The sequence below is a fragment of the Phoca vitulina genome, unplaced genomic scaffold (assembly GCF_004348235.1).
Source record: "Phoca vitulina isolate PV1807 unplaced genomic scaffold, GSC_HSeal_1.0 scaffold38, whole genome shotgun sequence".
Lineage (NCBI taxonomy): Eukaryota > Metazoa > Chordata > Mammalia > Carnivora > Phocidae > Phoca > Phoca vitulina.
In genome coordinates, this window is record NW_022589741.1 from 13,976,478 (window position 1) to 14,001,457 (window position 24,980).

A 24,980-nucleotide genomic window follows, 5' to 3' on the forward strand; every position below is an offset into this window, starting at 1 on the left:
CCACCAGCTGCACGACTATCCCTATTACTCTGCATCCATAACAATGCTTGATATTGCCAGACTGCATAATTTCCGCCAATATAGAGGTGCAAAATGTGGTCTTAATTTGATCACTGAGTAATGGAGCTGGGCTTCTGTTTATTTGCCATTCCTCTTTCTTCATCAGTGATGTGTCTTTCATGTCTTTGGTTCATTTTCTTCAAGTGGGTTGACACGATTAGTATTATCCGTTTATTATTCTGGATATAAAATCTTTGTCATTAAGTACTGCCAATGTCCCTTCCCAATTAGTGGCTTGTCTTTTCATCTTTTGTTGCTGTCTTTCCATGACCAGAATGTCTTAATGCTAATGTAATTGAATGCGATGATTTTTTTGTGTGTGTCCCGTGGAAGATATTCTTTGTCTGCCTGAGTCAGAAAGACTTTTCTTCTGGACATTTTACAGCTTTGTCTCTTACATTGAGATCTTTATTCCACCCAGAACTGGTGTTCATGTAAGGCATGAGGTAGGGATCTAATTTTTACTAGCTGTCCTGGCACTCTGTTGGCAACCCATCCTCCCTTTCCTCCGGATGTGTCCTGCCACTTCCGTCGTATACCTGGTTTCTACTCAGGTGTGTGTCTGTTTCTGCGATTCCTCTTTTGATCTATTGGTCCATTTGTCTGCTCCTGCATCAGAATCCGTGTCTCAATTGGTACAGCCTGATAGCAATCTGCCCATGTGGTAGAAGAAATTCCCCTCTTCATTTTCCTCTTACTTCTCTTCCTCTTCCCCTCTTCCTTCAGGAATATCCTCCCTATTTTTGGTCTTTTGCTCTTACATAGAAATTTTAGAATTGCCTGTCAAATTCATCTAACACTGTTGGGGTTCTCATTGCCATTGCAAGGGATCTATGCGTAGAACCACCCGGGGAGAAACGGCATTCATGGAATCTTGAGTCTCCTTATCCATAAATACATCTTTTCATTGGTTTGTATCCTTTTTAATGTCTTATAATGGTTTTATAAATGCTTTCATATTGGTCTTGCACCTCTTCTATTAGATTTATTCCTGGGTGCCTTATGCTTCTTATTGCTATTTTAAATGCTATCTCTTGTGTGTGTTTTCTAATTTTTGTAGGTACAGAGAAAGGCAATTGATTTGTACATATTGATCTTGAATCCAATAATCTCACTAAACTCTCTTATTATTTCTAATAATTTACCTGTAGATTCCTTTGGGTTTTCTCTGCTGACATATCATCTGCAAATGATACAGTACTGTTTCCCCTTTGCTGATGAACCCTGTTGATTTTTCTTATGTCCTGCCAGGCATTACTGTAAAATGTAGAATAGAAGCAGGAATACTGGAAACACACACACACACCCCGTCTTGTTACTGGTTTTATTTTTTACTTGTATTTCATTTCTGTGTGTGTTTATTTTTAATTTTTCCCAGCTTTACCGTGATGTGACACCTAACAATGTGTTAGGTTTAAGGTGCGATGATTTATTTGATGCATGTTTATGCTGCAAAATATTGCCACAATAAGATTAGTTAACACCTCCACCACCTCACATAATTACCTTTTGTGTGCATGGTGAGGAATGATAAAGAAAATGTGGCATAAATACAATGAAATATTATTCAGCCATCAAAAGAAGGGAATTATGGATTTTAAATAGATTTCTTCTAATGTTTTATAAGTTCCCTCTAATCCTGGTTTTCCAAGATGTTTCTGTTTTACATTAATTACAAATGAGTGTTCTACATCTACAGCTTTTAACCTTTAATGTATCAATGAAAGAAATTATGTGCCTGGATTATCTAATGTCAAATCACCCTTGCATTGCTGGGATAAAACCAAGGTATTGTCTTCTTAGTAAACTGATGGATTTAGTTTGCTGAGATTTTGTTTAGGATTTTTGCATTAAGGTGCAAGAGTAAGATTGGGCTGCAATTTTTATTTTATTGTATTGGCCTTGCCTTGTTTGGGTATCATGGTCGTCCTGGCCTCACAGAACAAGTGTTTCCTCTCTTGCTATTCCCTGGAAGAGTTTGCAGAAGACTGAAATAACCTATTCTTTGAACGTCTGGTAGCACGAAATTGTGAAATCATCTGACTCGGTCTTTTCTTTGCAGGAGGATTTTCAATTGCCTTTTCAATTCATTAATGACCATGACACTCCTCAGATTTCTCTTCTTGAATATATTTAATGAGTATAATTTTTATAGCAATTTGCTCTTTTCTTCTTTATAAAGTTGTTTATAGTATTTTCTATTTATCCTTAGAAACCACTAATTTCTGTTGGATCTGTGGTTATGTCTTTTTTTGCATTCCTAACATTGTTTATTTGTGACGACTCTTTTTTCTTCATCATCTCCACTAGATATTCACCTATTTCATGTCTTTTCAAGAACCTGCTCTGGGTTTTGCTGATCCTCTCTACTGTGTTTTAAATTGCCCTTCATTCTGCCCTTATGTGTTCTTTGACTTTATTATTCTTTCTTTATATTTATCTTCTTACGATGGATACCTACTTATTCATAAATAATTAGCCTTTCTTGTTATCTAAACATCTAAGACTATAACCCACTATAAAGTGCCACTTTCACCCCAACACATGAGTTTTGAAATGTGGTTTTTGGATTATCGTTTAGTTCTTAGTATTTTAAATTTGCACTATAATTTTTTTTGGCCCCAGCATTACTAAGCAGTGTGTATGTTAAATGCCCAAAAGCATAGTGATTTTTTAATTTACTTTTGTAATCGACTTCTAACTAAAGTGCACTGTGGTCAGAGAACATGGTCTGAGGATGGAGATGCCTCGAAATTTATCGACCTATGATATGGTTAGTTATTTTAAAAATTATATTCCATTTATTAGAAGACTGTGAATTCATTCTTGGGAAGAGGGTTCTATGTGCCCATCAAATTAAGATTAACTGTGTTGTTTAAATTTCTATATATTTTCTTATTCTTTTTGACTGTTTGGGCTATCAAAAATGGAGATAGGTGCTTTAAAAGCTACCTCTGTGAGGAAGGATTTATATATTTATCCCTGTGTTTCTTACAATCTTACAATATTCTAACAGAGAGTTTAAAATTGTTAAATTGTCCTGTGAGTTGGATCTTTTCCGATTATATAGTGATTCTCTCTCTGTCTTAAATTGTTTCACTTTCTACCTTCCTGTGTCCTTATGTGATCTCTGTGCATTTTATCATCTTATAAATGGCAAAAACCTACATTTTTTTTAAAATTCCACCTGATAACTTCTATTAACAAGTTTATCCCTTTTAACTTTATTGTGACTATTGATACATTTGGTCTGATTTGTTTCTCTTTTGACTTTTTTTTTTTTCCAATTGATTGATTTTTTTTTTTTTTCTTATTCACTATCTCCCTCTACCGGTTGAGAAATTACACAAGCTATTTCTAGTCGCTTAATGGTTACCTTTGGAATTTTGCACGTGTGTTTGCTATAGACTGAATGTTTGTGTCCCCCAGATTCCTGTATTGAGACCTAATTCTCAATGTGATGTATTTAGAGATGGGCCTTTGGGAGGTGAATAGGTCGTGAGGGGGAGCCCTCATGAACGGCATTAGTGCCCTTATAATAGAGAGCTCTCTCCCCTCTCCCACCAAGTCAGGGCCTCAGTGAGAAGATGGGTCATCTATGAATCAGGAAGCAGGCTCTCATCAGACACTAAATTTGCCAGCACCTTGACCTTGGACTTCCAGCCTCTAGAACTGTGAGAAATAAATTTCTGTTATTTGTAAGTCACCTAGTCTATGTACTCTGTTACAGCAGCCCAAGCAGACTAAGACAGTATTTAACAAAGACTTAAAAAGTCTAACATTAAAAGGTATCAGAGTTACTAGGCATAATACCCTTCCTGAAAAAATACAAAAACACAAATCACCTCTCTCCTAATAGGTATGCTATTATTGTAAAACTATCCGTTCTTTTTTTAATTCTATGACATGGATATTAATATTTATGTTTCATGGAAACATGTTCATTTAGATTTACCCACATGCATGGTAGCCAGCCTTCAAGATGGTCCCCAGTACCCCCTCGTATTGACAGCCTTGTATAGCCCCTTCCACACTGCACCATGTGGCCCATAAAACACGGAACTGATATCTCACTTCCGGATACTGGATTACAAAAGGCACTATGGCTTTCTTTCCTCTCTCTCTCTCTCTCAGATTGCTTGTTCTTAGGGAAAAATCACCTGCCATGTCTTAAGGATACTCAGCCATCCCTGTGGAGAGGCCCACATGGCAGAGAACTGAGGACCTCAGCCCAGAAGCCCACTAGGAAGTAGACCTGCCACGAACCACGTAAGTGAGCTTGGAGGCAGATCCTCCAGCTTCCACTTGATTGCCCCCCTGGCTGACAGCCTGACTGCAACCTCGTTAGTGACTCAGAGCAGAACCACGCAGCCAAGCTGCTCCCTCATTCCTGACCTCAGAAACTGTACGAGATAACGAATGCTCTTGTTTGGGGCTCATTTGTTATGCTGCACAAGATAACTAATACAACATATTTACTAACTGATTTCTTAATGATTCTTTTTGAATCTTAGCCATTCATCAGGACATTTTCTTTACTCCTGAAGAACATCTTTCTAGAATTTTCTTTAATGAAAATCTATTGGTTACAAACTCGGTTTTTGTGTCTCTGAAAATGTTTTCATTTCACCCTTCCGGTGGACAGACTCAGGGGTGATCCTAGTAATGCTGACCTACCTCCGGTATTCCAGCCTTCGTGTAATGCCCTCCCCGTGAATGGGGACAGCAGCTGGGATTGGCTGCTAGCCAGGAGAGGGGTCTTTGGCCCCTCCTGGGAGCAGGAACGACACATGTCAAGGGTTCCAAGGCACTAGTCACTGCTGTGCTTTTCCCTCAACTCCCCCAAATCCCTTCCATGGATGCTCAGGTTCAAGTCCATCCTACAAACACACACTGAATCCTAGAAAGGGGCATGCACTTCTGGGCTCTGCAAAGGATAAACGGGTAAACAAGACATAGCCTCAGCTTCGAAGGATTGGCGGGGTTTGGAAGCAGAGGGTTCTGGTACATCATCAGGGGTGAAGAGAGCTTCACGAGAGGCAGAGGTAGAGACCACAAAGGAGAGTCCGTCGGGGCAGGGAAAGGGGGAGCAGGGAATACAACAGGGAACCTGGGACGTTCCCATGGAGGAGCTGACATTTCAGCTGGACCTTGAAAGGAGGACAGGATTTTTGATGGAGAGGGACAAGGAGAGAGAAACAAAGGGCATTCTGGCAGACTAAATACATAGCATGAGCCAAGGCAGACAGAAGGGAAAATGGAAGGCAGGGAAAACAAACAGTACTCAGTTCTAGTTCTAAGTTCAGTTCAAGTTGACCCTCAAGGCACTTCATTCAATGGTGGTGGCCTGAAGGGCCTACCTCAGAAGGACTCTGAACGAGGTCCATCAGGAAAGAGGGCCTCAGCCATTAGTAATGCCTGCGAAGCACAGGATGGGGCTGGGACAGAAATCTGCCAAGTATGTACCATTTCTAGAGTAAGCTACCTTCCAAACAGTGAACAGTCTTGTTGAGTAAAGCATGAGGGGTGGATGGCGAGAATTCTGATAAGTCAGATGGCAGAGGATCTCGAATGCCAAGCTGAAGAGGAAAGACCAGTCTTTGTGTTCTGAAGAAAGCATTTCTGATCGAGTTACAGTGTGCTCAAAGAAATACTGTTACAGATTTGGAAAGTGACCAACTCCCTGCTCCTCCGAGCTGCTGCCCAGGCCCGGCCTACACCAGCCACACCTCAGCACAGGCCTCCTCAGGGTGCCTCTTGGCCCTGACACCCATTTTTTAAAAGTCTCGTTGGTACCACTGGCATTGCCCAAGTCAAGTGGCCCAACACACATACAGAAGCTCTGAAAAGACACATAATGTTCTGCTCTCACTGCTGCACCGAGAAACCCCATCTGGGCCTCCCCTCCCTCCCACACAACCGCTCCTGGTGCCCCACGCCCTCCCCAGCCCTCCCAGTTACCACACATTCCTCGCTCCCAGAAAGGATGCAGGGCAGCCTGGGGCTGGCTGAGGTGGGGGTTAGGTTAAGAGGCGGCAGAAGTGACAACTCTTGTTTCCAGGCCACAGAGTCTAAGGAGTAAATGGAAGAGAGGAGGGAGGCATCTCTGGAAGAGGGGGTTCAGGAAGCCACATGAAGCTCCACGTGCACGGGAGGCCCCGGGCCCCGGCGTGGGGGTGCCTGAGGACCTGGCTCTCCGGACCAGGGCTCGGGAGAGGTCATTACCCTGAGGCTCCGGAGCCTCCTCACTCTGCCGCTCCCCAGCTCGGGAATTCTAGAACCTTCAGGCCACCCTTCCCAGCTGGAAAATGGGACGAGCCACAGTTTGCTTCCTCCGTGGCACTGCGTGAGAGAGAATTCGGGTTTCTACCCGTTTCTCTTCCCCTCCTTTCCATGTTCCGTTATCTCAACATCGGTCAATGCTGGCATTTCAGGTGGCGGCAGCCCCCTTCAATGTTAATTTTGTCCCCTGATCCCCCTGCCTTTTGCACAGTTGCTTTCTGCATGTGCGGGAGAAAGCAATCAGAAGAGTCTCTCCGGCGATTATCTTTCCATTCTGAGTCACATAATTTCACATAATTGTTGAGTAAAAGCTGCTCAGAAAAAGAAGCACTGGTTGATGATATAGCAACATGCTCTATTAGTTTTGATTCCGTGCAGCAGTGAGGTAGATCAGAATACCCAGTTCTATTGTGAAAATAACTCCGAAACAACCTCCCTGTAAAGTGCACAAGCTCCAAATTACAGTGGGCCTTGATTATCTCATGCTCATCCCTCTGTCCCTCGCCCCTCAAGCCTCGCAGCCCATCCATCCCGTGCATCTCCCCTGCTTCCTTCCTTCAGGCTCAACCCATTGAAAACATGCCCAGGGGGATCACCAAGGCCTGGGTCCTGGCAGGATCCCCAAAAAAAGATGTGAGCCCCTCCTCCCACCCCCTCCGGACAGGACAATGCTGGAAGGGGCCCTTGATGGGGTCACAGAACGCCTGGGCTACCTGGTTCACCTCGACTCTTACTGTATGCCCGGGGACGTGATTTAGCCTGTGATGTATCCAAATCTGCCACAAAGAAACCTGGTAAAAGAAAACTGCACTGTGTATAAATAGGATAAAGCCAAGATGTGAGGTTTACCAGATGGAGCTAGAATCACAGCACGCTAGGGTTAGAAGGACAGAGATGAAAGCTCTTACTTGTTATTTGAGGAGATGAGGCCCCAACAGAGCAGCGATGCAGCCGGTTCACACAGCTGGTCAGGGCACACAGCTGTCGGCTGCTCCCATCTGGGAGGGACTGGGAGGTGGGCAGGCCAGGCTTGCAAGACGGGAGGCCAGGGAGGCAGCAGGGAGGAAGACAGGGCACCGGCAGGAATGGGGGCGACCAGGACGATGAGAGGGGGTCGGAGGAAAGCCCCTGACAGGCTCCTTGGCTCTCCAATGGAAGACCACCTTTGACCAGAGACGTTCAGGGGGGCCGTGGTGGCTTCCGGAAGGCGAGCAGTAGTATCCACTCCAGAGAGGACCTATAGGAGGCTCGGAGCCCAACTCTTACTCTCTCAATGGGAAGGCAAAAAACAGGAGGGCAAAAAAAAAAATTAGAAAAAAAATAACAGGAAGTCCTTTCTAAGTATGCTCTGCCGTGTGGCTGAGCTTGGTGCCGGGGGCATAGATCTGAACAGTCTAAGGCCGGCGAAGGACTAAAAGAGAAAAGGTCCAGGACTAAAAAACATCCCCAACAAATTGGTCTGATTTACTGACAGAGAGGTGGGTTCTTCACGTGCCTAAGACATTGATTGTTAAATCTTACCGTTTGGCAGGAAAACAGGATGAGGTTGTCTGATCTATTTGTGTCAAGATCCTTTTGGAGACGGGGGACAGGCCCTGGCAGGCTTTCCAGGCCTCCTTAGCCTGGGACTCTGTGAAAGGGCCGTGCGTGCACCTCACGAGTGGGACCATTACTTCGGGGGACGTGGCCAGCACGAGCCAGCAGATATTGTCCAAACCTGGGGTTTGGGTTTGGCATGTGCTGTACCTTTATGAGAAGTTAGGGTGTAATAATGCCTCAGCTGGAAAGACTGGAATGTTCTTGATCTTCTCTGGCACGCCCTTCCACGGCCGATATCCCCCTGCCTCCCCATCCACGCCCGGGCAACCAGGCATCCTCGGCCCTCACACAAACCACCGCCCCCCTCACGTAGAGAGGCCTTTTCCTGTCTAACTGCTCATCACCTTCCTGCTTCCCATCTTGGATGCTTTGGCCTGAAGCTCTCTTTGCTTGGCGTTTTACGTACCAAAATAAAGAGAAAGAAAAGAACAAAAGGACAGTCATCCTCTACTTGACAGCTGTCTCTAGAAGGGCTCAGAGGGCACTCTTCCACACTCCTTCCTGCTGAGCCCAGCTTGCCTCTGGCTCCTTCTCTGCTTTCAGGATGGGGTGTTTGCCCCTCACCTCGTGTCCCCTGGGACCAGCAACCTGGAAACAGGCCAGGACCACACAGTGGCCTCAAATCCCCAAATGGATGCCCTAAACTCTGACCTTGAAGCTCCGCAACCACACTGACCCAGAGCTATGAGCTTCATCATAAAATACAGGTTGGATTCTTGATCCTCTTTGGCCCCTTCTGGAAAGCTGCTCAGAATCCCCCTTCCTCATATGGCTACAAGACCTAACTGCAGGCTCCCTGCCTGGACGCCTCTGTGCAGCGCTGCCCACCCCCCACACACCCCCAGGCCCATCGGCCTCTACGCCGGGTCCAGGCACACGAGCCAGGGGGCCCTGGAGCTGAGGGCTGCAGAACACAAACCTCCCAAAGAGGGATGCTCAGGGCTGGGGCTCCTTGCAGCTCACACATAGCCCAGTCCCCACTCAACACCGCACACTTCCTGGAGCACAGCCTTGACCAGAGTGTGAAAGGGAAGGTGGAGGAAAGACAGGGGAGACTTCTAGGTGGTAGGGAGCAGTGAATTCAGTGGTAGGAATGAGCAAGGTGCTGGCAACTGGAGGTTTGGGGCTGGGAACAGAGGTCTGTCTGGAACGTAAGAGTCCTTCTATAAAAACTCCATGGAAGGAAATGTGAGGAACTAAAAAGTCTCAGATGGGAAGCCCATACCTGAAGCACAATCTAGGGGCCTGGACTGGCGTAAGAAGTTGTAATAATAATCATGATAAATAACCTATGAGGTATGTATTACCATCAAACCCATTTTAAAGGCAAAGAATCTAAGGTGGAGAAAGAGCGGTCCCCTGGCAGATGACGGGATTCTAGACTTCAACCCAGCTTTGTTGGCCTCCCTCCTGGTGGAGGAAGGGTTGGCTTCCTGCCAGGAGCCCAGGACTCATCCCAGGGGAGGGCTCACATCCTCTCGGTGACTCACCTGCACTGCAGCTGCCCGGGGAGAGGGGGGCCCACCCCCACCCCCGGCAGTGGCCACCCTGTTCCTTGCTCCCACCCCAGCCTAGTGGGCTGAGTTCTGCACAGGGGGCCACAACAGAGGGCCTCTGCGTGAACGTTACCAACAAGCTCCCCAGCATCTCTAGCTTCATCCATATTCATACAGTGAATATACACCGCCTGCCAACTCGCCCTTGAGGGAGAATTTATAGTCCCTTGTTGGATAGAGAGCTGTTTACTCAGGAGGGTGATTTTTTTTTTTTTAACAGATTACAGAATTGCACAGCTGATTAGGGTGCATTTGTGTCACGCCAAGAACTCTTCTCAGTGGTTTAAATATCCTAACTCATTTAATCCCTACAGTAGTTCTAGAAGGTGGCTATGATTAGGATCATCCCCATGAGACAGATGGAGAAACTGAGGCCAGGGAAGTTAAGTAACTTGCCCAAAGTCCTGGAGCTGGAAAGTAGCAGAGCCTGAATTTAAACCCAAGCAAACTGGCTCCAGAGTCCTTGCTCTGAACCACTCTCCTACCCTGCCACTCAGCAGTTTTGTGGCCCTGAACAAGTTACTCTACCTTGTGGAGCCTTTGCTTCTGAAACATAGAACGAGAATAATAATCTCCATCTCAGGAGCCGTGAGGATGAGAAGAAATCACTTTAGTGCCTGGGCCATTATGGCCGGTCTGCCCACACCCTTCCCTTCTGAGAAGGGCATCTCCTTTTGGAGGGGACAGGGATCCTCCCCCACTCCAATCCTATAGGTCTCCTGGTGAGAAGGAGTGGGTTTGAGACTTCAGTGTTCCTCCAGGGGCTGTCCCGTCAAAGCTGCCAAGCTGTGAGGTGTGGGGACCAGGGAGGCTGTGGGGGTGTCATCCAGCAGCCCACAGGAGAAGAGCTGGCGGGGAAAGAGGTGAGGGGAAAAGGGCCCGGGAGCGGGCCGGGGCTGGGGGTGCTCTGGCCCACCAGCCCCCTCACCAGCGCTGCCCATCCCGCAGTTTGGCTCTGAATGGGGCACCTGCCTTGTCTAACCAAGATGGAGTTGGCTTTCTGCTGTTGGCCACGAAAAGAGCTGTCATGGGGCACCTGGGTGGCTCAGTCAGTTAAGCATCTGCCTCTGGCTCAGGTCATGACTTCAGGGTCCTGGGTTCAAGCCCCGTGTAGGGCTCCCTGCTCAGCGGACAGGGAGTCTGCTTCTCCCTCTCCCTCTGCCCCTCCCTCTGCTTGTGCACCCTCTCTCTCTCTGTCAAATAAATAAATAAAATCTTTTAAAAAAATAAGAAAGAAAGAAAGGAGCTGTCATGTTAGGGCTGAGCTCTGTGCAGGGCTAAACAGGACTACTCTTTAAGCATCAACAGTTGATATTATGACTGTTATCACTCCCCAACTCCTTCCTCAGCTTCCCCTCCATGTTATTCTACCTTCTCGTGGGAAATGGGGAAGAGAAAGAGAGAAGAAGCCCGAGCTGGGGGGAAAAGGGCCCTGGTCCCCTCCTCTCACTTCCTTGCCTTCTTCCTCCAGCCATCCACCAAACTCTGGAAGGCTCCAGCGTCCTCCTAACCGGCAGGGAGGGGCCTTGGCCCACAGCAGAGCAGGGCTGGACAGGTTCGAAAGGCCCCCCCAGAGCTGCTGCCTTGTTCTGCCCCAAGAAAAGCCGCCACTGTCACCCAGGGCCTCAGCCAGGTGGCATGGGGAGAACAGGTCTCACTGAGGCAGACAGAGCTGGTGACACTTCGTCCACAACGGGGCAGCCCCCAACTAGAGACACAGCAGCAAGATACACCGAGGGCCCGAGGCAGCAGAAGAGGAAGGAAATCCCAGAGGAAGAGAAAGTGAACAGGGGATGCACCCAAAGGGAAGTACGGGACAGGCTAGCAGAGGAGAGACCAAGAAAGGGGCCGCACAATGAACTGAGGTCAGCCGGGGCCAGAGTCCCCACAGAGACCGAATGCGAGGCAGGGAAAAGGAAGGACACAGGTGGCAGAGCAGAGAGGCGGGGACTGCTGAGAGGCAAGACAATCTGCTCTGGAGAAACCTCAAACAAGCCTCCAGGCCGCTGTCCTCCCTGTGAGGCCCCGTGGGCCTCCACCCGTGCCTGCCTCCGCTGCCTCCACCCTAGCCCTGCATGCCCTAGTCACGCAGATGCTCCAAAGAGCAGAGAAAGGAAAATGCACTGGGCGGGCGGTGGGGGGGTGAGGAGGAAGGTCGACAGACCACTGCCGCTCCTGGGGAGAACATCTGGAGCCCCCCATCCCCCCCCCCCCCAGCTGCGGGGTTGCTGCCCAGTGGAAGGCACGTGCACTCCGCTGTCCAGGCAGCCCGCTGGACAGGGTGCGGGAGCCTGAGGCCCAGCCCCGATGCCCAGCCTTCTTCCAAACCCAAAGTCCTTCTGGGAGAAGCCACTGTCTCCATGAGAAGTCCCCTCAGTGTGTCCCCTGGGAGGGCCGGGCCCTGAGACTTGGCGGGGCCAGGCAGACTTCTGCAAAACCAGGGTACCATGCCTAGGGCAGCCCTAATCCTCCCGCCTCTTGGGTTTAGGGGGCGTTGGGACAAGAGGGACCAGGACGGAGACTCTTCCACCCCAGACCTCCAAGTATACCTGTGGCCGCTGTGAGGGAAAGGGGGAGCAACTATATTTGGTGCACCCCCCGACCCCCACCCTGCTCCTGATCCCTGCCCATGGTGGCTGAAGGCGCGGGGGGTGGAAACGGCGGTGTTGACGACGCTGACCATTTGTAAGACAGCCTACTTCCCAGACAACCTCCCAAGGCTAGCTCACAGTTCTGCCCCCTCCCGCCCAGCTGCCGCACCTGGTCTCCGTCCGCAGCCCCCGTCCCCCCACAGCGGAGGCCGGGCGCCCTGCCGCTCTGCCCCGCCGACGGTCAGCGCATGCCTGCTGCGGCCGGGCAGTGTCCCAGGCCAGTTGGAGGGATCCTGTCCATCGGGCTTTGGGGAAGCCAACGGAACTACTGGCCCAACCCCCGGCAGCCTTTCGGGGGGGCTGCCCAGCTGCAGATCCCTCTTTCTCTGGTGAGGCTCGGAATTAGATCCGGGTATAGAACCGAAGACCACTCCTGCTCCAAAACAGATCCACACCCCCAACTTTCTCCCAAGGGAAGATGTTTTAATTTCACCAAATGCTTCTTTTCAAAGGTAAATAACTTCTCATCCTAAGGGTCACGCCCATTGTCGCCTGAGTCTTTAAATCAGATAGCTTTCCACAGCCGCCATCTGCCTGCACGTAGGTGGAACAAAGAAAGGTAACGTTGCAACAAGGGGTAACTTTGGAAGGAACGGCGCTATTATCCTTCCAGGAATCAAGCTAATAAACCTTTACTGCCGGCCTACTTTTGCCCAGGAACCATCACTGAGGGTACTAGAATGACACAGTCCCCCTCCAGGAGCTTACGATCTAACCCAGTCCGCAGGGTTTCCTCCCAGCCTCCCAGCCTCCACACTCTATCTGTGGCAGAGTCCAGGCCATGCTGACTCCTGCGATATCCCTCTGATCTGGACTTCTCTTCTGTTGCTCACTCCACTCCAGAACCTTCACTGCTGAGCCTCTGGTGGCTGCAGGAGCTTGCCTCATATGACAACAGCTGTCCCCACCTTCAACCCCCTCCTGCCCGTCCGCCCTGGACAGACTGACGGCTGCCTGATTAATCTGCCTCACCGGTATTCTGATCACTTCCCTCTCAAACTCAAACACATTCATGGTGCCCCAGTATCTCATTCATTTTTTTAAAAATAGAAACTTTTACGGTGGCACTCTAGGTCTATCCCTTTTCTCCTCTTCTAGTATCTTCTCCCAGACTTCCAGCTAAGACAGTCGACTCCAGGTTCCTGCCAAGGGTGCACTGATCTCCAGGCCTCTGTGTATTCTGTTCCCACCACTTGGAATGCCCTTCCCTGATGCGCAGCCAAGGTTGAGAAAGTTGTCTTTGTCCAACTACCACTGCAGCCTAGGGACAGAACTCTACACATCTTTCCCCAGACTTGGCGAGCACCTGTTGCCTGTTGTTAGCACAGATTTGGCAGAGAGCACTTTCTGCTTTATGCTCTCTCCTTAACGAGGCTCCCCTGGCTGAAAAGTCTCCGTGCTGCCCCATGACTTGCAAGAGCTGAGGCAGTACAGCTGGCCAGTTTTGGGGGGAGGAGGGGGCGCTGAAAGGGGCCGAAAACCCAGTCCTGTCAACATCAACAGTGATGATTCACGCTGAGAGTACGTATCCTTGATGGTGACGTGGTATGATGAAAATAGCATTTCACCTCTGTGATTTTCCTCCCCAAAACCCGTAAGCCCAGTCAAACCATGAGAAAACCATCAGACAAATCCAAGGCCGAGGGGTATCCTACAATATATATGACCCGTCCTCCTCAAACCCGTCAAGGTCATCAAAAACCAGGCTAGTCTGGGAAACTGTCACAGCCAAGAAGAGCCAGAGACAGAACGACTAAACATAATGTACTGTTCCAGATGGGATCCTGGAACAGAAAAGGGACATTGGGGAAAACTAAGGAACTCTGAATAAAGTATGGACTCTAGTTAATAATAATGTATCAATTGTGACAGATGTACCACACGAACATAAGATGTTAAAACCTGGGGAAACCAGGGGCGCCTGGGTGGCTCAGTTGGTTAAGCATCTGCCTTTGGCTCAGGTCATGATCCCGGGGTCCTGGGATGGAGCCCCACATCGGGCTCCCTGCTCTGCAGGGGGAACCTGCTTCTCCTTCTCCCTCTGCCTACTACTCCCCCTGCTTGTGCTCTCTCTCTCTGTCAAATAAATAAAATCTTTAAAAAAAAACTTGGGGAAACTGTGTCCAGGGGGGATTATGCTGGATCTCTCTGCACTATCTGCTCAATGTTTCCGCAAATGTGTAATTGTTCGGCAACCCTAACCCTAACCCTGTTCCAAAAAAATCAAATCTGTTAAAAAAAATAATACAAAATTTTCAGTTCAGTTAAAAACAAAATAGCCCCCAGCCCCATCCCATCACTCGCACATCTGTTCACCTTCCTGGCAAGCAGCGTGGAGCCCTGTGCCCTGTTCATGGCGTCTGATGCTCCCGTTAATAGGAGCTAGGCTTTTATGGTTCAGAACCACAGAGTCAAAACCCAGCAAAGGCTTTTAAAGCTGCATTTAAAACAAGTGCTTTGGGTCCAACCAGAGGTCACTGATGGATCTGTGGCCTCCAGAGGAAAAGGCAACCTGTTCCCTTGATTTGCATTTTAAGTGTCCCTCAAATAAACATTAAACATCAATTATTCTGTTTAATAACCTAGCGTGGAATGACCGGCCCCCTTACGAAGTTCCAAAGAGGGGCTGATGAACAGAGAGGACTCACAGCCTGGGACTGAGGAGAGAGCGGAGGATAGCGATGCTGGAGGAGGCCCGAGGGGCTCACAGCGGCTGCGACACGTTACTGAATTCCCTGCATTGCCCGCACGCATGGCAGGGCACCTCGGGCCCAGACCATCATGCTGACCCCTCCAAGGGCGGCCCCTTCCTACTGGGTCCCTCTCATTGCGTTGCAGGGCCTAGGGCCTGGCGGGCCTCCCCGAGGGGCCCCATTTCTGGGTCTGCCCCACCACCCTCCTTCACTCACGGAGGAGGACAATGCCCCCACAGCTGGGAGGCTGGAAGCTCCACAGGTCCCCTGCCCCAAAGCACTTTCTCTAGAGCCCGGACCCAATCCAGCCTGGCCGCCCAGGGGGCGTGGGAGAGGCAAAGCTCCTCTATTAGAGAGGAGCTATTATTTTAACCCAGAGGCACGTTACCTTTAACGTGGAGTTCCTTCTGGGAAGAGAAACATGGTCAAAGGAAGAAAAGAACCAACCTTGAAAAGAAATAAGGCCCTTTCCTTAGAAAGGGACACACAGAGTTCACAAATCACGAACACAGGCCTGGTTTCTAAAAGGTTCTCTGGAAAGACCCCAAGCTGATCCACCAGTGGGGGCACAGTGCCCTCCGTCGCCCCACTGTCAGCACCAGCCGTGAGTGTCCACGGCGCCACGCCAGCCCTCACCAGCCCGCAGAGGCAGGTGCGTGGGGCAGGGCGGTGCGGCCGGTTCTGCCCCTGGCCAGTGACACAAGCCGTCCAAGTGAGTCAGGGAGCGGGGCTGCGGCCTGCTGACGGCAAGCACAGGGGCCCAGGCCCCGTCGCCCAGGGGAACTCCATCCAGTTCCGGGGAATCTGCACAGAAGCCCCGGGCCAGAGCCCCAGCGGGCTGGGCAGACGTGAGTGAGTCAGGCCAGCCAAGGGATCACCTCCTCCGCACGCCTGCTGACAAAGGCCCCTTCAAGAGAGGCCGGACAAGCAGTCCCAGAGGCAGAAACAGAAACTCGAAGCAGCTGCCAGGGCCGGAGGCGTGGGGCCAGGCCCACGTCACCCCACAGGCCGACCACAGGACCAGGCAGCTTGGCCAGCCCCCTTGCACGGCTCTACCCACCAGCCCAGCCCCGGGAAAGCACAGCTCTGGGCTGCGTGTTTGAGCCTACAGAGTGCTTTTCATGTATTCACATTGCCTTGGTTCACGGTGGCAGTGACTTGGGGACAAACCCTGACCCACAGGCCTGCATACCTGGAAACTGGCCCTACCTCCAGATGGTGAAGGTGGGTGCAAATGCATGTAGGGAGGATTTACCCAACCTTGTTTGCCCCCACTGCAAGAAATACACTGTCCCCTCGCTCCTGCCACACGTCCTCCTTCCCCTGCTCCCCCTGAACCAAGGCCCCCACCCCTTCCCATGTGTGTCTCCCCCATCAGACTATGGACTCCTTGGGGAAAGAGGCACATGCTGGGCATCTCTGGGGCTCTAACACTTAGCACAAAATATGTCAATGATGCAGGGAATGGTGTTCAGGATCATTATCCCTTGTAGTTATAAGCCAATCCAAGCTCAGAACAACCTGAGCATCTGCACAGGATTTTTAAGGAATTTAAAACCTCTCTCAGTGCCTCTCTCCCTTCCACTGCCTCATTTCTGCTCTCTGGGGCTCTGTCACCAAATGGAATGATGAAACACCTTCCTTCCACTGATGTCAGACCTTGAGCATCCTCCAGCCCTCGGATGGGGGCAAATTCTTGTTTTCTGGACTCTACCGAAGGAACTGGGCACAGGGAGATGATACCTGGGCATAAAGGAGCGCACGCCCTCGGAGTGTGTGGTGTGCACCTGGGTGTGAGGGCCAGGCAGGGAGACGGCTCTGAGGGACAAGTGGGCTTTCCACACCTCCTAGTGGGTGAGGACTTTTTCCCATATGTTCAGTTCACACATGCTCACTGGACTTTCTCCATGTGTCCAGCACCATGCCGGGTACCGTGTGGGGAACAGACCTTGCCTTTGAAGAGGTCAGGAAGGTGGGGGGGAGAAGACACGTGTGGATGTCGCTAAAATGCACGCACGGTGGGCCGCCCACTCTCGGGGAAGAATCATCAGGGAGTTCAGCAGGCCGGGGAGGAGGAAAGCATTTCTGTTTACTGGGAATTCGGAAAAAACTATTTGAAAGAATGAGCACTTGAGAGGAGCCTCGAAGGCTGATTTAATAATAGTTACTCCGTTCTCATAATAATAATGTCATTACTATCATCGTCATCGTAACAGCTAATATCTACTGTTCGCTAAACGCCAGTCACCACGCTCAGCACCTTACAGAGCTCGCCCTGACTATCCTCATACTCACGTGACAGATAAGGAAACTGAGGCTTAGAGAGTCAAGAAAACTAGGAAGCGTCAGAACCCAGAGCAGAACCCAAGTCCGTGTGTCTCCCAAGGCCACCAGCCCCTGCTCCGCGGGGCCAGAGTGAGGGCTCCTCCCAGACAGGACCTGAGTGTAGGCAGATGGGAGGCAAATACAAGGCCAGGGATGACCATCTGGGGACGGTGCTGGGAGCATGGCCGCAGTGAGGTTACAAGAGCCTGAGCGCCGGTGCCCGGCACCTGTCCTCGTTAATGGACAAGGGAGAGTCGAGGGACGTGTGACGTAGCTGGACCCCCTCCGCGGGATGACTGGGAAAGTGGATCGGGGCCGACAGAGCGAGAGAAGGGGCCGTCACAATGGTCTGGGTGTGAGACTGCAGCTGGGCGAGGTGAGACGGTGTGTGGGCAAGGGATGGAAGGTTAGGTATGTGTCAGAAAGGGAACGTGTGTGCACGTGTGAGCCCACGTGTGCATGAGTGCCAGGCCCTTCCTGCGGAGGAAGGTCGCAGAGCCGTCCCGATGGGAGGAAGGGACAGGGTAAAGCAACCAATCCAGCTGAGCAGTAGGGCTCTGCGAGTGGGGGACTGCCATTTCACAGCTCCGCTGGGCCCTGAGACGCCCACCCAGCCTAACGCATCCAAGGGACTCAGTGGCCATTTGTTAAAAGGAGGCCGTGAATTAATCTGGTCTCTTCGGAGCCTGGCTTTGGCCTCCGGTTGTGTGGGGGTCACTGTCATTCCAACTCCCTCCTGCTCGGCCCCCTCTGGCCCAAGTCAGATGTTCTAAGCAGCGGGAACAGCCACATTCCCATGGCCCAGCCTGGTCCCCAGGGCCCTAGCCCCCTTCCTGGACTTCATGCTCCCCCTTGCCCTGAATATCTTTGTAACAAACGTGTTCCTGTGTGGGCTCCAAGCTGACTTCATACTTCCCCAGGTCAAGGTCTTCCCTCCACCCTCCTATTCCAGAGCAGAGAGGATACTGCCAAACTGGTTCCAGGCTTTTGTCTGGGCCAGAGATATTCTGCTGCTCATCAGGGACAGAGGGCCCTGTTCAGCTCCTCTGGCCACAGTTACCAGCTGGCCAAAGGCTCTCCCTCCCCGGGATTTCACAGACCCAAGACCGGTGGCCCTGGATCTCATCCTCACCGAGGCCAGCTCTTTGAACGCTCTTCCCAGCCTGTCTGCATCCTGGCAGAACAAAACAGGTAGACCAATGTCTAGGAGGGGCCGGCTCCCACAGCCAGAGGGAAGAAAGCCCAGTCTCAGCTTCTGGAGCACCCTCTGTCCGACCAGCTGGAAGGGGAGGCTTTGTCCAAAGGAACCAGAGACCAGCCCCTTTCCTGCTCAGCTCAGCTGCCACCCCTGTATTATGAAATAATGAATACAATTGGGCACCTGGAGAGAAAAGGGCTCTTTTTCAAGACTGTATAATCTACAAAAAATTAGAGGAAGCAATGCTTTAGAAATCATGGAATCTAACCCCCTTATTGACAGATGTAGAAACAGGTCTAAAATTGTGGAGGCTTCCACCTGCTTGAAATCAATCTAAACCATTTCTGACTTCCCCGAAAAGCTCCGTTTGCGTCCAAAAGGATATCTGTGGAATGAATGCACTTGCCCTTGGGACAGAGCCAGGACTAGAACCTGGGTCTGTGCCTCCGGGCTCAGAGCCTTGTTGCCACCGGCTCTCTGCCTCCAGGGATGGTGCCTGTCAAGACTGCTTTGCTTCCTCCAGGGCGCTCAGGCGCTAGGGCAGAGGTGGGTGGGTGATTTGTTAGACAGTGAGTCCTAGGGGCTGCCTGGCACAGTCTGCCCTCCAGATGGCAGCCAGCTAAGTCCAACAGGGCTGGGGAGCCGGGGAGCGTGTGCTCTGATTTAGGGCAGATCCAGGTGGGCTGGCTCACCTAAGGCTGTGGGAAGCTTCCAGAGCCTAAGGAACAGCTCTTCGTCCCCTCCCTCTCCTTGCCACACCCTCCAAGTCAGTATCATGGAGCAGGCTCTTCGCTCACTAGGGTACCCACCTTGGGCATTTGGAAGGGACATCTCAGTCCCCAGAGGACTCCTGGCAAGAGAGAAAAGAAGACAAGAGACGTGGGATGGGAGCGTGTGTCACAAATCCCAGCTGAGCAGCCAGAAGGCCTTGGCCACCACTGGGTGCGTGATCACTACGTGATGTCCTGAGTGGATGTTCCCTCAAGGCCCCTCTGGCTCTGAGAAATCTAGGATTCTCTTCTTCCTCACCCGAGTGTCCCCAGCGATTACCACCTGGTAGGTACTTAAAACAGTTCACTGAATGATTGAAATGGACCCTCCGTCAGTCCAAAGAGCCCAGAGGCCAGGAAGGCCATTCTTCCCTCTGTGTCTCCCACTTGAACACCATAGAAGCCATGCGCTTCTGGAGAAGCCCTAGCAATGCAAGAGCCCTTTGCGAACCGGCTCCTTCTCCTAGGTGCACAGACATGGCCGGAGGGGCCACAGGAAGCAGGAAAATGTGCCTACAGGGGAGAGGGTGGCCGGAAGCCCAATGGGAGCAGATGGCCCAACTCGTACTGTCTTAGTGCCTAGCTCCTCTCTTTCCCGCTCTTTCTGGCTTCCTTCTCCTCCCTGCCTTGTCTCCACTCCGTGTCCTCTCCCTGCCCTCTCCCACCCCCTTTGCTCTCTTGCTCAGCCACAACCCGTCCTCCCTCCTTTGTGGAGGCTCTGAGCCTTCTACTGGTCCCGGAGCTGCCGGATCCCGTTAGCCAGAAAGACTCGGGGGCTGAGAGGAGACGGCCAGCTGGGGCCAGGAGCCTCAAACTTTCTCGGGGTCAGGGCAGGGAGAAAGCAGCAGCAGAGGGACTGAATTTCTGATCTGTGCTCAGCCTCTTGAGTTGAGGACCTAGAAGAGGGACTCCTCTTTGAGGGAATCTGGAAGTGCATTTCTCTCTACCTTCCTCCACGGGTTCCTGGGGAGATGTCTTCCTCCGGCCCTCCTGAGCCTTCCCCGACAGACACTCCCCGGCACAGAGTTAGATGAGGCAGAAAACTGCCCTCTCTCTTCCAGCTTGAGACCTATTTAGAAGTCCTGTGTGTGTGTGTGTGTGTGTGTGTTATGGTTGGCGTGTGTGAGAGCATACACAGGGATGGCGGGGTGGTGTGCGTGGTACTGAGGGCTATGGTCCCTTGTGGTCTATGTACGGTGAATTTGGTGTGTTATTTGTGGTATGATAGACATGTATGTGTAGCGTGTTGATGGAGTGTGTGGTGCAAGAGAATGAGTGGTGTGTGTGTGTGTAATGTGGAATGCACGTATATGTGTTTGGAGTGTTAGGGGCACGTTTGTGACGTGTTGTGGGGAGGACTGGAGTGGGTACACGGCCACTCAGTCCCGTGTGGGAGCTAGCTGTCCAGGGTCTCCCAGCCAGAGAAGCCAGGGATAACCAGTATCCAGGCAACCATGTTGGGGGGAGGGGAGGAGATATGGAGGTGAGGAATGGGCAGGAAAAGGAAGGGAGGCTGGGAATTGAAGAGCAGTTTCCATGGCAACTACCAGGGAGGTCACGTGCAAAAGGCTAAGTTGCAGAAACAGATACACACATCCACACATCCACAATCCGAGGGCGCTGGGCCCCCAGGGTGGGGGTCCTTGCATAGAGGACATGGGCTGCCCACTGATCCATCTCCAAACCTGGGAATTCGGGCCCAGCGGGAGGGCGCAACGCCCAGGAGACAAAGGAAGTGGAGACAGAGGCCACGGTCTTGGGCAGAAGGCTCAGCAGCCAGCCCCCCATGTCTGGGGGTTGGCAGCAAGGGCCTGACCAGGCCCGTTCTCCAGCTCAGCTGCTCCCACCCTCGGGTGCTTTCTCTAACAGCCACCACTTGTAAGAGCCAGAAGCAAGCGCCAGGAGCCAGGGCTGCTCTTCCAAGTGTCCATGGAAGCCCAGCAAGACACAATGGGGGAGGCTCTGCCAGGAGGGCTGGGCATGAGGAAAGGGGAGAATGGGGGATCAGGGAGGCCCCCTGGAAGAAAACAGGACTGGATAAACAAGAAGGAAAAAAAAAACAAAAACAACCAATGCAGACATTCTCATGAATCCCATGCTCTGGAACCCCAGTCCTTCTTTACCTTCTCCCCATCCCCTTGCCCACCGCCCAGCCTCAGCTCCCATGCCCCCCAACACCAAACCAGCCGCCCCATTTTGTATTGCTGGTGTGTCTACACTCGCATCCAGCCACCTCCGCGTCTTCCCATGCCCACGCTCAAGTGTCCACAGCCTCCCAGTAACAAAGGGGAAACTCCCGCTGGATACAGGGTGGGAGCTGCCCCTTCCCTTTCTCCAAAACACCGTAGCTCCGAGCTCCCGGCAGGGCCCCCACCGCCGCGGCCGGCCTCCCCAAGGCGGCCGCGCTCCCCTTCCGACGCCACCTCCGCGTTTACAGCCCCCGGCGCGTTTTCGCCGCCCGGGCCGCCCCGGGCCCGCCAGGGCCGCTCACACCCACCGAAACAAACCAAACCCGGCAGCTCCCGGCGCCCGGCCTCGCGCCCTCCTCGGAAGAAGAGCCCAACTTTGCCTCCCGCGCCGCCGCCTACCTGCACAGCGCGGGCCCCTAGCAGACGATCCCCGGAGGACGCACGGAGTCCGAGGAGCCTGGGAGTGGCGGGGCTGGGGGCAGGGCGGTGGGCGAGGCTCTCGCGTGTTTCCCGCCTCCCCTCCTGCGCAGGGCTGGGGCGGGCGGGCGGCAGCGGCGCGGCCGGCGGGGGTGGGAGAGGGGGGCGGGGCTCGGCCGGGCCGGGCTCGGGGACGGGCCGCCGCCGTGTCACCGGCTGGCGTCGCGCGCGCGGCCCCTCTGCTCCCCGCTCCTGGGAGGGTGAGGGGGGCCGCGTCTCCGAGGGCGGGCCGGCTCCAGAAGCAACAGGAGACTGCCGCCGAGGGGGCGGGCCCGCGCCCGGGATCTGCCACCAGCCGCTGCTTTTTGGTTTCCTTCTGGGGAGGGGTGGGAAGGCAGCGAGACAAACACAATGACAGAGCTAGCGTCTCTCCGAAATAGTAAACTGAGGGGAACGGGAAAATAACCCAGCACCAGACACAGCAACCCACGTTAATTGGGAGGCTTGGCAATTAAGGGGAATGTGTACCCGAAGCATGAATGGCGTGTCGTGGGCGCCTGAGCGCGCTCTGGTTGTAGTTGTCATTTCCAGCTAGAGCCTGCGGTGGGGGGCTCACCCGACTGACAGGTGTGCTGCCCAGAACCCCCTTTCCAGGGCCGCTCATTCTGGCCCTGCCGGGTCGCCATCCTGCCGCCCACCCCAACCTCAGCCTCCAAATTTAAGATGACAGCTGAATTCCAAGATGCAAATCCTGGCTCTGCACGTCTACCTGTGATGTAACCTTGAGCCAATGGCTAAGGGAAGCTCTTGCGCCTCAGTTTCCTCACGGGCGACAATGGCTGTGGGAACACTCACCTCCGGGGAGGCTGAGCCCAGGAGCTCAGAGGGAGTGCTCAACAAACCAGCCTCCACCGAGAGGAGCAGGGCTTGTAGGAAGGGGCCGAGTCAGGGGCTGGCAGAGACCACAGAAACACATGGAAAGCTGACCACTCGGTTGGTAGCCAGGAAGCCATGCTGCCCGCCACAAGGCTGCCCAGGCTGAGCCAGGACCGGGGCAGACAGGATGAGGGGTGTTTCCCGAGAGACACTGTAATTATCCACACCTAGGCAGGGCCACAGGGACTTCCTTGAAGACCCCCAACCCTGGGACCCGGGGTACCGCTGGGAAGGGGCCCAGCCCTACCTCTAACACCCCAACCGTCAGCCTCAGTATTTTTATTTGCGAAAGGAAGGAGACTAGATAATCCTAAGGCCACTTCTAGCTCTAACCCTAGATGATTTGATTATTTCAACAAATGATCAGGTCTCAAAACCCCAAGGTAATCATGAATTCAAAAAGGCTTTGGACCGATTTGGAAGCCCTAAGTGGCTACTGAGAACAAGTAGGTAGCCCAAGGGAGACCAACGGGATGACAGTTCTGATCCATTGAGCACGGGACCTTGGACAAAATGGACATGGTTCTGAGACAGTCCCCAAGCTCTGTGGATGGCTCTGAAAGCTAAAGCTCTAAGCCTGGCTGCAATCTTGCCGATCCCTGAGACTTGCCACAGACCGACTTACCTTTCTGTCCCTGCCTTTTCCTCCACACGGGAAGATTTGGTGACAGCTGTCTTCCCTCTTCCTTTGCGTTAGGTGGTGAGAGAGACGAAACCACACCACTTGGTAGGCCCTCGTCCTTGGGCAAGCAGATTAATCCCTCCCAGATGACCTTGAATGTTGCCTTTCGGCCATTTCTCTGTGCTGCTCTTTGGAGTTCCTCCTGGTGGGGACACATCAAACCCAGGCTTTGCAAGCCTGTTTGGGGAAAAAAGGAACTCCAAAGCCAAGTCACCTGGAGTAGCAGCCCCTTTCCCGGCAGAAAATTCCAAGGTGTTTGGCGAGATTACTTCCTGGACGCAGCTGTTAGCTCTGCTGACCAGGGGCATGGCATGGAAGGAGCCACTGTGGCCCTCGAGCAGGGGCGACAGGCTGGGGTAGGAAACAGATACTAGACCAGGCAGGCCTGGTAGTTCCTGGGTGAATCCAGCTTTTATCCTCAGGACAACGGGAAGCCACTGAAGGGCATTAGGAAAACTGTTGCAAGCAAGAACTGGGGAGTGGCTGGCTTAGGATGTAGGGGGACCCCACAGCAGCGGGTCAGGGGCTGTGAGGAGAACAATGCTAATGTGAAGTTGCAAAACGGGCCTGGCCCCCCAAATGAAGAGAACGTGGCTTCTCTAAAGGCCCTGGGAGCAAAGAGAGAGAGAGCTGGGGCAGGGGCGCACAGCCATGGTGGAAGTAGGACAAGAAAGGCTAGAAACCATTTCTAAAACGCTCCCCACGCGGACAGAATTGGAGCCATGAAAAGACCTAAGGCTCAGAAGGATAGCCTAACTGTTGGGAGCACAAGGGACAGCTTCATGCTTTAAAGCTTGGACTGAGCTAAGTAACTCACAACTGTGCTGCTAAACACTAAAACCCCGTGTGGGTAGCACTCGCCTCGTCCCCAGGCACTGTGGCAAAAATAGTCTTTCAGCATGTCAGCACCCGGGGCACAGAGCTGCAGACCGACTGACTGGAAGTGGAGGGCCAGCAGGGAAAATTAAAGGGGCAAGACCAGGGGCGCCTGGGTGGCTCAGTCGTTAAGCATCTGCCTTCAGCTCTGGTCATGATCCCAGGGTCCTGGGATCGAGCCCCGCATCAGGCTCCCTGCTCAGCGGGAAGCCTGCTTCTCACTCTCCTACTCCCCCTGCTTGTTCCCTCTCTCGCTGTGTCTCTCTCTGTCAAATAAATAAAAATCTTTAAAAATAAATAAATAAATAAAGGGGCAAGACCAGAAGTCTTGGGGAGAGACCCCTGCCTCTCCTAGCAGGTAACCCTCCAAGGTGGCTTTTGGGGTACCATTTCATCCTCGGGTGCAGACTGAAGCATCAGTCTGCCCACCAACTGCTACTTTCAATCCACTCACACTCACTTTGCTTTCTACAAGTTCGAACGTACCGCCTCCCCCCAGCCAAATGCTGAGCCCCCAAACCCCAGGAGAGAACCGTTTCTTAACTCCTTGTCTGAAAGAGCTTGCTCACTTCCAAACTGCTCCTTGAACCTGGTCCCTTCTGCCCTCCCTCACCTGTCTTTCTTGAACCCCTCCGACTTCTCCCTCAAGCAGCTCATGTGGGCAACTTTGTCGCTTTACACAGTTCCTGGACCATCCAATCCACAACCATGGTTTTGCCATCCACTTAGGGCTGATGGCCCCGCAC

General features: G+C 52.3%; 1 protein-coding gene across 3 annotated transcripts in view; it reads right to left on the bottom strand.

The window, feature by feature from the left end:
• FXYD6 (FXYD domain containing ion transport regulator 6) overlaps positions 1-21,875 on the bottom strand; it is a 30,552-nt gene extending 8,677 nt beyond the window's left edge. The window contains exon 1 of one of the 3 annotated variants that reach the window (XM_032427891.1): positions 21,723-21,875. The gene's annotated coding sequence lies outside the window, so the exon portion shown is untranslated. The other 2 variants (XM_032427890.1, XM_032427892.1) reach the window with 2 other exon arrangements.
• Between the last annotated feature and the right edge of the window lie 3,105 nt (positions 21,876-24,980).